Source organism: Etheostoma cragini, chromosome 7 (assembly GCF_013103735.1).
Source record: "Etheostoma cragini isolate CJK2018 chromosome 7, CSU_Ecrag_1.0, whole genome shotgun sequence".
Taxonomy (NCBI): Eukaryota; Metazoa; Chordata; class Actinopteri; order Perciformes; family Percidae; genus Etheostoma; species Etheostoma cragini.
The window spans coordinates 5,516,149-5,525,698 of NC_048413.1; the positions used below are offsets into that span (position 1 = coordinate 5,516,149).

General features: G+C 39.0%; 1 long non-coding RNA gene across 1 annotated transcript in view; it reads left to right on the plus strand.

The window, feature by feature from the left end:
• The first annotated feature begins 8,667 nt into the window (after positions 1–8,667).
• Positions 8,668–9,550, plus strand: part of LOC117947709 — a 12,071-nt gene continuing 11,188 nt past the window's right edge. The window contains exon 1 of the long non-coding RNA XR_004657298.1: positions 8,668–8,709. This is a non-coding gene — a long non-coding RNA (uncharacterized LOC117947709). The remainder of the gene's footprint in view (positions 8,710–9,550) is intronic.

A 9,550-nucleotide genomic window follows, 5' to 3' on the forward strand; every position in this document is an offset into this window, starting at 1 on the left:
GGCGGGGGGGGGCGCTGTGGTTATCACAGAACGCTGCGCGGCCATTGAGGAGTTGTATTCAATCCGAGCACGGATATTGACTCATATTACTCGTATAATACTCGTACTCGGCAAAAGTGCTTTATCCGTTCCGGATACTCGTTTCAGCCGGGTACTCGGATCACCCCTAGTAAAGATTGTTCAAGCATATGCATTTCTGGATCAAGGAAGTGCAGATACTTTCTGTTCTGAAAGTCTAATGGAACGATGAAACATCAAAAGAAACAGGACAAAAATTCATCTACTCACTATGGGTCACAACACCAGTGTTCCAAGCAACGTAATCAAAGGTTTGGAAACCTCTAAACTTATTGGCAAGCCCTTTTTCGAGCTTCCTAGTGTGTTCACACAAGAGGAAATGCCAGTGACGACAAATAATATCATCACCGAAGAAGTTTATATTTCATTTTTTCATTTTATTAATTCTCTTGCTTAAGTGATTGCCTTAAATAGAGTGTATCTATGTGTGTGTGTGTTTGTATATATATATATATATATATATATATATATATATATTTATACACATATATATATTTATATTTATACACATATATACATATTTATATACACATATATGAGAGAGAGAGAGATCACACCTAGAGTGGGGAAGGGCTGCATCATCCACTGAAACAAAATTTGAAACAAATTGCTCTGTCTGCCACAATTTTTCCTTTTCATACATCATTTAAGGTCCTATTGTAGGAAAACGGACATGTTTATATGAAATTACAGCGGTATGGCGATTACTATAGAATTGACCATATATAAACATATTTACATACAGTATGTATGTAAATATATGCAGTAAATATTTGGCTCTACAAACTACAGTAAGACAAGACATTTCTGGAAAGAGACAGACAGTGCCATTTTTATAATTTTAGATGTATAATCTCAATTGATTAACTTTTTGATCTATCAACCTCTCAAAGATGTTGTCTGCCACTCCCTCCTTCACTCCCTAACTGAGCCCAGATCACCATAGCAACCACCACTACTCCACACACACACGCACACACACACACACTCTAACACACACACAGTGTGTGGCCTATGAGCCTCAGCTTACTTGGTATTGCTGATATTAGCATTGGGATGTGCCCGAACACGTCAAAGAAGATTTCAGTATGATTTTACTTAATGGAGTTTACTAAAATTGGGGGATTGCTACTTTACAGTAGCAGTGAAGTAATTGTTAGGTTTAGAAATTCATATTGAGTCCACAAGGCTTCAACAGCCAGGAATCATGTTGAATTAGCTGCTGTGTTGGTATGGAATAAATAAAACGTGTTGGCCATGGAATTATGACCAAAAAGTTCTATTTTGGTCTCATCTGACCACATGACTTTCTCCCATGACTCCTCTGGATCATCGAAATGCTCATTGGCAAACTTAAGACGGGCCTTGACATGGGCTGGTTTAAGCCGGGGAACCTTCCGTGCCATGCATGATTTAAAACCATGACGTCTTTTGTGTATTCCAACAGTAACCTGGGAAACGGTGGTCCCAGCTCTTTTCAGGTCATTGACCAGCTCTTCCCGAGTAGTTCTGGGCTGATTTCTCACCTTTCTTAGGATCATTAAGGTGGTGAGATCTTGCATGGAGCCCCAGGTCGAGGGAGATTGACAGTCAAGTTAAGCTTCTTCCATTTTCTAATGATTGCTCCAACAGTGGACCTTTTTTCACCCACATGCTTGGCAATTTCCCCGTAGCCCTTTACAGCCTTGTGGAGGTGTACAATTTTGTCTATAGTTTCTTTGGACAGCTCTAGGGTCTTGGCCATGTTAGTAGTTGGATTCTTACTTATTGTACGGGGTGGAAAGGGGTTCTTTATGCAGCTAACAACCTTAAACATGTATATGTAATTTAGCATAATAAATGGAGTGGAGTTGGACATTTTCAAGGCAGACTAACAGGTCTTTAAAGGGTCAGAATTCTAGCTGATAGACAGGTGTTCAAATACTTATTTGCATCTGTGTCATACAAATAAATAGTTAAAACATCATATATTGTGATTTCTGGATTTTGTTTTTTTTAGATTATGTCTCTAAGAGTGGACATGCACCTACAATGACAATTTCAGACCCCTCCATGATTTCTAAGTGGGAGAACTTGCAAAATACCAGGGTGTTCAAACACTTATTTTCCTCACTATAAGTGAAATAACACAACACACAAAAAACAACCTGTGAGTGACTGTAATCTAGGCTGTCCATCCCATTCTGTTATTTATAATGTCTCATTATTTGGTCTGTCTGACATCATGTTATTCATCTATCTAGCACTTTGATTGGTTTTAACTCAATCATTTATTCAAGATCTTTTGATATTATTCCAGCATTCCATTTTTATTTTTTAAGATTATTTTTGGGGCATTTTTAGGCCTTTATTTAAATGTAAATGACATCCAAAGACATGAAAGGGGAAAGAGAGGGGGAAATGACATCTAGCAAAGGCCTGCAGGTCAGATTTGAACCCCTTAAACCTCTGTATATGGGCGTCCACTCTACGGACTTAGCTATCCGGTACCCGTATTCCAGCATTCTTAAACTATGTTTTGTCTTTTCCATTTTCTGATATGTTTAGCGGCATCAAAGTTTCGTTTTACTTTAGACAGACCTACCACAGCTACGATGCTTGTCAGTGTCCTGTTAGAAAGTCAATTATCCTATTAAAAATGTCATGCCAGACAGAAATATAACAGCCTATAGTGTGTCTCCATGTACAGTAGCAAGTAGACCAATATGATAACATTATATGTCAACAAAGAGAGCATCCATTTAAAAATAATTCCTAATACGTTGTACAGTCTTGTCTTGTTTTTGTGAAGTTACATTTTTCGTTGGTTCTTGTCAGAATTAATGTGTGTGTGGAGTAGCGTTGGTTGCTATGGAGATTAGGGCTCAGTAAGGGAGTGGAGGAGGGAGTGGGCAACAACATCTTTGACAGGTCAAAAAGTTATTCAATTGAGATTATACAATACATCTCAAACATCTTCCCTTAAATTCTTGGCACGGTCTGCCTCCTTATATTTATATACATATATAAATATTTTTATATCTGGTTGATTCTATAGTAATCGCCACAGCGCTTAAATTTCAACATGTCTGTCCATTCTACTACATTTTGACCTAAAATGATGCATGAAAAGTGAAAATTGTGGCGGACAGAGCAATTTGTTGGGATATGTTTCAGTGGATGATACAGCCAGATATATTTAGTATTTAGTTTAAACATTTAGATTAAACATTTAGATTTACCATTTAAACTTACCATTTAGATTTGAATTTAACATTCAGTTTTAGATTTAATATTTAGATTTAACATTTAGGTGGGACATTTAATGTTTAAATTTATCTATTTAAAATATCTCTAAGTTGACAAATATTGTGGTACAGTGTGGTTTGAAAGTTTGGGCACCCCAGGTAAAAAATTGTGTTAATTTGCATTAAGAAGCATAGAACAGATGAGAAAACTGTAAAAGGCATCAAATGACAGATTAGACATTTGTGTAATATGTCACAATAAGTTAGATTTCATCTCCATCATTTAAACTTTCAAAATAACAGAAAACAAAAAAATGACATCTGCAAAAGTTTGGGTACCCTGCAGAGTTAATACCTTCTACTGCCCCCTTTGGCAAGTATCAATGCTTGGAATCGCTTCTTGTAGTCAGCCAAGAGTCTTTAAATTCTTGTTTGAGGTATCTTCGCCCATTCTTACTTCCAAAAGTCTTCCAGTTTTTTTTATATTTCTGGGCTGTCTGTCACACACTGCTCTTTAAAGGTCTATCTATAGTTTTTCAATTACACTGAGGTCAGGAGATTTTGAAGGCCATGGCTAAAACCTTCAGTTTACACCTCTTGATGTAATCCACCGTGGATTTTGAGGTGTGTTCAGGATTACTATCCATTTGTAGAAGCCTTACTCTCTTTAACTTCAGCTTTTTCACAGATGGGATCAAGTGAACGACCAAAATGTGCTGAAATTCGCTTGATCGTTGCTCCAGTCACTCTGGTAAACACGCGTGTTGGCCTTGTGCTGTACCACTTACTCTTTATTGGTTTCTTCCCTGAACTCATCACCTCCACTTCACCCCTCGAACCCCCTCTCACGGCATACCTGTCTCCATCTCTGCTCCCATCTCCTCGCCTCTACAGTCCCAGTGTCTCCCCCTCGGCTCCCCAATCCCGACTCCTTTGCGGTTCTACAAGCACCTTTGCCCTCAAGTTTACCCCACTGCCTGCTTACTCCCTCCCTGTCCCTTGCGTCAGCCGGCCCACTTCCCTTTCCCCCGTTTTGATCCAAAATAAAAAAAATGTTTGAGCCTGGCGTTTCAATAACGTGTTGTATAACAAGAATGCTTTCAAAAATGAAACTGTTAATAGTTTATTTCCATCAATTAACAAAATTCAGTGAAAGAACTAAAGAGGAATATCTATTGATCAAGCTGGATGAAACTAATCAGTTAGCTAAACTTCAAATGTGCCTTCAGGATATTAAAAACTGGATGACCTGTAATTTTCTAATGTCTCTAATGTTTCTAACTCATATAAAACTGAAGTTATTTCTCTGGGGCCCAAGCACCTCCGTGACGCATTATCCAAAAAGATTGTTTCTCTGGATGGCATCACCCTGGCCTCCAGCACCACTGTGAGGAATCTTGGAGTTATCTTTGATATGTCCCTTAATTCCCACATAAAGCAAATTGAAGGATTGCCTTTTTTCACCTACGTAATATTGCAAAAATCAAGAATATCCTGTCTAAAAGTGATGCTGGCTGGATTACTGCAATTCTTTATTATCAGGCTGCTCCAAAAAGTCCAAAAAGACTCTTCAGCTGATCCAGAATGCTGCAGCACGTGTTTGACAGAAACCAGGAAATGAGATCATCCTCCTGTTTTAGCTTCTCTGCATTGGCTTCCTGTAAAACCCAGAATAAAATTTAAAATCCTTCTTCTCACCTACAAAGCTCGTCATGGTCAGGCACCATCTTATCTAAAAAAGCTCATTGTACCTTACAACCCTACAAGAGCACTGCTCCCAGAATGCAGGGTTACTTATGGTTCCTAGAGTCTCTAAAAGTAGAATGGGAGCCAGAGCGTTCAGCTATCAGGCTCCTCTCCTGTGGAACCAGGTTCCAGTTTTGGTTCAGGAGGCCAACACATCTCCACATTCAAGAGTAGGCTTAAGACTTTCCTCTGTGATAAAGCTTATGGTCAAAGGGATAACTGTTGTTGTGATTTAGCACTATATAAATAAAATCAAATTGAATATTGTTAGGGGGTGAGGAGTCGCAGCGTCCGCCTAACCCGGCCCACCTGCTTCTCGTCATAGTTGTCAGATCTATCTATCATATAATCAATAATATAATAAAACTAGAGGGAGTCAGGGCGATACAGCCCAATCCGGTTGGGGAGAGTTCTAGCCTGACCAGGCTCCTCTCTTTACCCTGTCTCTCTTAGTTATGCTGTAATAGTTTTAGTCAGCTGGGAACTTCCTTCGACGCACTGAGCTCCTCTCTCCTCTATCTTTCTATCTTTCCATTTATGTGCATCCATGTCCCAGAAATGCTTTTTACTAACCTAGCTCTGGGGAGTCATTCCCCGGTCTCCTTATGTTCTTTTTTTCCCCAGCATGTTTCCTTGGATCAGGGAGGCTCCAAAATCAGGGTAGCAGCTGTGGCCATGGTTCGGCTACACGTTCTGTGATGCCATGTTCATCTGCTACGCTCTGCTGTGCCCTGCTACGTCCTGCTGTGCCTTGTAATGCCCACAGTGCCCTTCTATGCCATGAACTACTACAAAGAACTACTACAAACTACTATTTATTTCTGACTGTTATTGCCACTCTTCATTCTAACCCCAACCAGCCCATCAGACACCGCCAACCAAGAGCCTGGGTCTGTCCGAGGTTTCTGCCTAAAAGGAAGTTTTTCCTTGCCACTGTTGCACTGTTGCTTGCTCTGGAAGAAACTACTAGAACTGTTGGGTCCTTGTAAATTCAGGAGTGTGGTCTAAACCTGCTCTATCTGTAAAATGTCTCGAGATAACTCTTGTTATGAATTGATACTATAAATAAAATTGAATTGAATACAATTTATTTGATGTCACGCAAACACAGCCAGTTAATATAAGTTGTTTGACAGGTTGAGGGCAAAGCTAGTTAGTAGGAAGGGATATTTTTAAACCTTTTTTCATATCAGGAAACTCACAGGTGTAACTAATTATAGTAATTACAGCAGCATGCTAAGCCAGTATTCACTAGACAATCCCACTGAAACTAGCACAGCTCTGGTAGGGGCTTTTAATAATGCTATTTATTACACCTGTGCATTTCCTGCTTGGACTGAAAAAACTTTCGGCCACAAAAAAAGGTTCGGTTTCTCTGTAAAGCAGATTAAATTATTTTTGGGTAACAAGTTCTGCTGGTCATAATGAGTTAGTAGTTCATTAGTTAAAGAGGTATCTATTCACATTCAGGTCCCTCATACGATCCATAGGAGTTTTTCATTAATTGGCGTCCGTAACGGTGCAGGAAATTCAACCCACAGGAGCATTTAGCGTCTTCATACAGTACCTAAAGGTAACATTTAAAATATGTTTTTAACCTTCTGAAAAGGTCTCAGTTGGTGATAGATTTAGGCACAACATTGACTTGGTTAGGGTTAGGTTACAAAACTACTCAGTTATTCTCAATGGTTACTTTTAATTTTAAACGAGACGAGGACAAGACCAGTTTTCTGCTAGATAGGCAAAAGGCAAGGTACATATCCCCGCTTACTAAGCTTCATGTACTGCCAACTTCTTTTTTAGAATGGCCAATAGATGTCAATCAATCAACATTTTAGTCATATAGCACTACACATTGAGAACAGGTTCTCATTTGCAACGGCGACCTGGCCAAGAAAAACATACGTACAAGACAACATACAGTTTCACATTCAGTACAATACAAAAATACAGAATAAAAAAAGACTAGATAAAGTGCAGATTAACAATACATTACACAGCCAGTGCAAAGTGAGCTGTTAACAAGACAATGGACATGTGAAAGTGATATGGTAATAACACAATATACAGGAATAGGCAATCTATAACATTGCTGAGATGAAGTGAAAAGTTAATAACAAAAAAACAAAAATAGAAATGTGCAAATTAGGATCTTGTAAGTGATGTTGACAATCTATATAAATGCTGACATGTAGTGAAGAGTCAATATACAGTTTGTGCAAACAGTGGTCTAGGTAGTGGTATAGATCAGAAACAACATGATATGCATTAACAGAGTCTACATAAATGCTGATATGTAGTTAGAGCCAATGTACAGTTGGTGCAACGTGTGACCTAGATGATGTTGTAGATCAGTATTAACACCGTATATAAGAATAGACAGACAAAAATAAATGTGTGAATAGTGCAAAAGAACATAAACAGAACGTGAAAGCAGTGCAGTTGAAGATGTACATCCGTCCAAATATGCAATTGGGCGTGACAGAGATCATGGAATGCAGCAATGCAATAAGGGGTGCGAAAACAGAGGATGATTGATGGAGAACAGTTAACAGTAAGCTCTAGTGACCAGTGAGCGTGGGTACAAATATGTTTTGAGTTTGGATCTAAAAAGAGCTACATCTGTAACAGTGTGAATATCTGGGGCTAACGTGTTCAAGAGTCTCAGGACAGAAATAGCAAAAGCCTGATCACCCCACCGATCATACCTGGACCTTAGGACTTCACCTGAAGCTCAAGATACAAGATACAATCACCACAGTTTAGTAAGAGTAGTGTCACCAGTTCAGTATCCGACCAAATATGAAATGTGATTACAATTTCCCCTTCTGTTTCTGAGTTATGATACTGGACATGGACCAGAAACACATTTTTGTAGAACATAAGTGTGTCATGGTGAAGTTGACCTTTAATCTTCTGGATATAAAATGTCATCACTTCGTCATAATTAACGTAGAAACAACTGAGTCATGGTCAAAAACATGCTTTGTGAGGTCACAGTGGCACTGAGCTATTACCATGAAAATGTATCCACTTTTGCAAATACAATTTGAAATCAAAGTAACAAGGACATGGCATGAGGTGACTCTGACCTTTTGTACCATGATACATTAAGAGTATAATGAGAACATTGCAACAATTCCATGCATCAACGCAGCAATTACCCCTCCCTAGATAATTGCCACATGCAGTCAGCTTTCTATGCTGAGTGATAACTGTCGTGCTATGAAACCATTTTACATAACAAATAAAGCACAAAAGCTTGTGGTTTATCTTGGTCAACATTGATTGTTTAAGTTGGGTGTGGACTACATCAGTTACTCCTACCTACTTCTTAAATGCAAAACCACATCAGCTGTGTATGTAACGTGTTTGAAAATAAGAGTTCCAATACTAAGTAAACCTACAAACTGTGCTAAGTGGCAATGATTGACACACCACAGAATATGAAACTAACCTACTTTCTAAGACCATTTTAAACAGGAAAGATGTGCAGTTTTCCAACGTGAAATGCAGTTTGTGTGGTTTGTTTTGATAATAATGTTTATTAATTTAATTAAAAAAATTCATGTTCATGTTTTTCAGCTGCATGTTATTAAAATCCATTTTCTTTCTTATCTTCATAGTGGCAACATGTGCAAACTCACTCTAACTGCAGGTAAGACAAGTTATTGTAATGCATATTTTCTCACTTACCTCCAGTGGTATCTAGCCATATAGCTTTGGTTTTGTTTAACAATGTTTTTAACAAATAATAACCAGTCTGGCTGACATCAGCTCAAAACTGGCAGAAACCAGTTGGACCAGGTCCACCATTTACTGTCTGGAGAAGTCTGGCCAGAAGTGGTCTTCATGGAAGAGTTGCAGCCAAAAAGCCAGACTTCTGACATGAAAGCAAAGACAAGCAACTCCACTATGCACCAACACATAGGAACTGGGGTGTAGAAAAACTGCAGCAGGTGCTCTGTTCCTTGCATGTTTGGGGCTGCATTTCTGTAAATGGAGTTTTAGTCTGGATTAATGGGGTCCTCAGTGCTGGGCGATACTTATCCATCATGCAATACCATCAGTGAGGTGAATCAGAGCATGTCAAAATCATCTGTGTATCCTAAAACACCTTCAGCTCACCTATTCTTACACAAGGGTGTGGTTCCAGGGGCGTGAGAAAGATTTTTACCAAACAGCAAAGTCTGACACATAAAGACGAATAGAAGAGTAAATCTCTCATCTTTACATGCTTTTGTTCACAAGACATATACAACTTTGTGTGTGTGTGTGTGTCTGTCTCTCTCTCTCTCTCCCTTGATAACTATTTAATTGACTATTGAAAAAGCAGGGAACGTCTCGGGTTATGTAAGTAACCCTTGTTCCCCGAGAAAGGGGAACGAGACACTGCGTCGGTTACGACACTATGGGAACGTCTTTAGGCATGACAGGGCTGAATGCGAATGAAAACTACTCCAATCCTATTGGTCCTAGTGAGAACGGTAGCATGTGAC